Here is a 5,631-nt window from a genome sequence, read left to right on the forward strand (position 1 = left end):
TATGTATATATATATATAATATAAGGAATTACTGCTGTCCGGCAGTATACAAAGGGAGGCTACTCTGTTACCGAACCTCTTGTTTTTCCTTTGGAAATTTCAAAGCACTGAACTGATCTATTCAAAAATTATATATATATATATATATATATATATATGTATAATTGTGTCTATGTTTGATTGTATAAAAAGCATATGCTTCCATCACCTCCACTCACCACCCTCACATTTATCAGCTATGTTTTTCAAGACATTTAAGCCAAAGCATAATTTTATAAGTGTTAGTTAGTCATTTTCACAAATACATGTGTGTGTATTATATATATATATATGTATGTTCACACTTTCAATATGTATATATACTTCCGTATATATATACCACTCACACACACAAACATATATGCATACATGTCTTTATATATATATATATAAAGACATATGTATATATACATACATGTATACACACATATACATATATATCATATGCTTATATATATTTCATTGGGCTCCGAGACATAATTTTGAGAAAGTTTATCTTTATTTTTAATTATATTCAACACAAGAAAACACCCACAACTATTATTCTTTATACTGTTGAATCAACTTAAAAAAGTTCTGCATTCTCCAATGATTTTTTGGGATTTTGTTTGGTTCTAGTTTTAATTTGCTACCGTTTCTTTTGTAGCTTCTCATTCCTATTTTATATAAGCATTGATATCCATCCCAGACTATGTTTGAACAATCAACCACCACCGCCACCACCACCACCACCAAACTTATTGCTGTTGTTTGAAGTATGATTGTAATGTATTTAAGTGGAGTTTCAAATTTGGTAGGGAATCCAAGAGAAATCAGAGTCTCTATGCATGTGTGTATGTGCATATGTGTGTGTATATATATATATATATATATATATATATATATATATCTCAGAGTAAGCACATGAAATGTGCAACAAGGTGGAAAAAAGAGTACTCAAATACCAGAGGTAGAGTAATATGCTTTATTTAAAAGCAGCAGAAATATAACTGTCCGATGAACGGGAACATGAAACTCCGAGTAACAGTCTTTTGTTATATTTCTGCTGCTTTTAGATAAAGTATATGTATATATATATATATATATATATATATATATATATATATATATATATATATATATATAGCGATTGGTGTTAGGAAGGGCATCCGGTCATAGAAACCATGCCGAATCAGACTGGAGTCTTGTGCAGCTCCCCAGCTCTGGCCAAACCATCTAACCCATTCCAGCATGGACAATAGATGCTAAATGATGATGATGATGATGAAGATGTAGGGACAAATACAAGTATGTCGTGTATCATGCAATATAAGTTCATGATTCATTGAAACTATCTCTGTTTCTAGAAGATGAGTTATGATTATCAAGTGATAATAAAACCCTTTTAATATTAACCTGCTTGGGGCCAGCCCTGGTTTTGTGATACAAACTTCCTGCTTTAAAGTGATCTAAATTTTCCTAGTGGAGGTGAGTGGCATAGTGGTTAGGGTGCTGGATTCACAATCATAAGATTGTAGTTTCGATCCCTGGACTAAGTGACACATTGTGTTCTTGAGCAAAACACTTCATTTCACGTTGCTCCAGTCCACTCAGCTGTAGATATAAGTTTAGCCTGGAGAGGGTAGGCTCTGCCAGGCATTCTTGCCCTAGATATGTTATATGGCTGCAACACCTGAACGACACCCAAGGAGTTAAGGGGTTTGTTAATTGTCAAATCTTACAACTTTCATTAAAATTTCAGCTTATTAATAATAGCAAAGTCCTTTACTAAACTAAATTATTTATTCCCAAAATTAACTGAAACCAAGACAGTACATTTCATATCTGTTCCACTTGAGTAGGAAAGATAATCCCCTTAATTAAGAATTCTCCAAAGATTTGGCATAGAGCTAGCAGTTTTGGGGTGATTGCTTTGGCTCCAGTACTCAACTAGTGCTTGTAGTATTGACTGTGAGGTGATGAAAGGCAGAAGATAACCGTAGTGATGTTGAATTCCAACATCACTAGGGTTAGAAGAAACACTTTGTCTCATGTGCTCTTTGTTTTGCCTAGTCCACTCCATCCTCTTCCTATCTATCTATATATATATACACCACACACTCACATGCGAGTACATATATATACATACAGACAATGGGTCTTGTTTCTGTGTTCTAGATCCTGGCTAAAGACCAAAAGGTCTTTTGCTCTCTGCCTTGAGCATCTTCACCAGGAGATTAGATGTGGCATGTGCAGAGGAGGGAGGATCACAGGAAGGTCGCAGAATTAATCAACCAGTGTTAACTGATCATACTTAAACTCTCAACTACAAAACAGTCCAGGAGGAGATTTGGGAGTTGAGTGTGGGACTTGAAGCATGAATACATCTATCTTTCTCTCATATGTGTGTAACAAAAATACGTAGAGAAAAGAATTGCTTCTTTAATTGTAGAACTCACCTTACACGGCCATATATACGTATTTTTTCTGAATTTCTCAAAATTCTTCGAAATGATATTTAGATCCACATGTCATACACGAGGAATTACCTTGCACGTGTATTCGACTTACATTTACTGGCGTCTGATTGTTGGATACTTTTAATCAAGTTCATTTAAAGCTGAATGCTTTATTGATATCTACATGGATATTTTAATCACTGTTTTACATCTTTTTTCTCTCTCATATATATATATATAAGAAAGAGAGATGACAGTGGAATCAACAATTATCTTATGAACTTCATTAGCTTACAGTTGTTTCTGCTATGAATGCAGTTGGCTCATAGTTGAGTGCCTGTGTTGTTCTGTACTCGTCTAACGCTTCGTTCTAAAGCATATGTATATTGAGTTCTAGCGGAGGCGCAATGGCCCAGTGGTTAGGGCAGTGGACTCGCGGTCATAGGATCGCGGTTTCAATTCCTAGACCGGGCGTTGTGAGTGTTTATTAAGCGAAAACACCTAAAGCTCCATGAGGCTCCGGCAGGGGATGGTGACGAACCTTGCTGTACTCTTTCACCACAACTTTCTCTCACTCTTACTTCCTGTTTCTGTTGTGCCTGTAATTCAAAGGGTCAGCCTTGTCACACTGTGTCACGCTGAATATCCCCAAGAACTACGTTAAGGGTACATGTGTCTGTGGAGTGCTCAGCCACTTGCATGTTAATTTCACAAGCAGGCTGTTCCGTTGATCGGATCAACTGGAACCCTTGACGTCGTAAGCGACGGAGTGCCAACAACATTGAGTTCTACACTAAATAGTCTCACAATGCCAAGGTGAAATATATACATATACATATATATATATATGTGTATCTATCTATCTATCTATATATATGTAGTTATATTACATGGGTATTGGAGAGGACAGAGAGAAGGTAGTGGGATAACTTTTCTATTGATAAAAAGTTTTTTTTTTCCTTCTGCTGTTGTTGTTGTTATAGGTTCATTAAAAAAGAAAACAGTTAATTTTCCCCATTTTTGTTATTTCCCGTCCTATCCGACACATTGTGGTTTCAGAGGATTTATTATTATTATTATTATTATTTTGTTTAAATGTTGCTGGAGTGTTTTGTTGCTTTGTTTTGCAGTATTTTTGTTTTAAATACTGGGAATAGATTGTTTTTGTTTTTTTCTTTTTACTGTTGTTCTTGTTTGTTTTTGTTTTATTCCATTTTGTTATATCTCTGATTCGGTCGTTATAACATCATTGGCTATTTCTCATGTTTGATATCTTGTAATTAAGGCTATTTTTAATTATTACCTTTGTCTGTTGGTCTGTGCGTCTGTCTTTCTGTACTCTAAATGCTGCCTGGTATACAGAGCTGTTGCTTTCCCCCGCTAACCCTAATCCTTAAGGGCTAATATCCTACCTCACACACACATCCCTACTAGGCATCTACTGGAACAAACCAACTGAATCTTTAGACCCACCCCTAATCTTTCCTTTGCAAATGTGTGGCCTTTCTTGGACCAGAGTTCAAATTCAACCTAAAACAGACTGTTTTCATTCTTTTTTGATGGTGGTGGTGGTTGGGGAATCGACAATATAATGTACCATTTATATACTGGGGGGGGGGGGGTCAGTATAACCAAGTATATACACCCCTGCCCAAAATTTGTGGCCTTGTGATTATGCTAGAAATTATTATTGCGGAATGCCGAGAACATCTGTTTCTATGTTCTGAGTTCAAATTCTACTGGGGTCGACTCTGCCTTTTATCCTCTCTGGGTTGATGAAATAAGTACCAGTTGAGTACTGGGTCGATATAATTGACTAGCCCCCTCCCCTAACAATTTCAGGCCTTTTGCTTATAATAGAAAGGATTATTATTATCATTATTGGAGGCAGTAAATTAAAATTGTGCAGGATTGGTGGTGCATCAAACAAGACCACCTTGTGGTATTTGTTTTTGGCTCTTTATTTTCTTGAGTTCAAGTCTTGCCAAGGTCAACTTTGTCTTTCATCGCTCAGGGTTGGTGATGTGTGTGTGACAAATTGAAATACCAATCCAGTACTGAGATTATTATAAAGGATTCTTCTTCCACCCCTCATTTTTGGCCTTGCATCTATGTTAGAAAATTATTAAAGAATTAGTATTAGTATTATTAAGGCAGTGAATTGGTAGGATCTTTGGCACCTGGGACTATGCTTAGCAGCATTTCTTCCAGTTCTCTATGTCCTGAGTTCAAATGCCGCCAAGGGTTGACTTTACCTTTCATCCTTTCGGGGTCAATGAAATAAAGTCCCAATTAAGTATTGGGACTGATATAATTGACTAACACCCTTCCCCTGTGAAGATTCTGGCCTTGTGCCAAAACTGGAAACCATTATTATCATTATTAAGATGACGAGATAGCACATTGGATAAAATGCTTAACAACATTTCTTCTGACTTTAAAGATTCCGAGTTCAAATTTCACTGTGGTCAAATTTGCCATTTCTTCCTTTCGGGGTTGGGGGTCGATAAAAATTTAGTACCAGTCATCTACTAGAGTGGAGGTAATCAATGAATATCTTCTCTTCAGAAATTGTTGACCTTATGCCAAAAGCAGAAACCATTCATGCTGGCTGAATCGTTAGCACACCAGGCAAAATGTTTAGTGGCATTTTGTCTGTCTTCATGTTCTGAGTTCAAATCCTGTCGGGGGTCGACTTTGCCTTTAAACCTTTCAGGGTTGATAAAATAAGCACCATTTGAGCATTGGGGTCATTGTAATCGACTTATCCTCTCCTCACAAATTTCAGGCCTTGTGCCTATAGTACAAAGGATTATTATTACTATTATTATTACACTTGAAAGGTTTCACCCTCTTTAAGGAACACTAGCTTACTTTCACTTTGTGGAAATCTTTAAATTTACTATTCACCAACAATGATTCTTGGAGTCTCTGAGAAAAATCTTATCAAGTTACTTGGATTTCTTTTCATTTTCCGTTTTTTCCTGGGCACTCCTTCCCTAGTTCTGTGAATGCTAGGCTTCAAATATTTACAAACCCTTTGTTTTCTTTGAGCTCCAAAGTAATTCTTGGATTCAGATACAATCATATATTCTTCACCCTGCTCCATAGTTCATCACTAATTTCTCAGTTCTGCTATTTTCATTTTTTTTAA

The sequence above is a fragment of the Octopus bimaculoides genome, chromosome 21 (assembly GCF_001194135.2).
Source record: "Octopus bimaculoides isolate UCB-OBI-ISO-001 chromosome 21, ASM119413v2, whole genome shotgun sequence".
Lineage (NCBI taxonomy): Eukaryota > Metazoa > Mollusca > Cephalopoda > Octopoda > Octopodidae > Octopus > Octopus bimaculoides.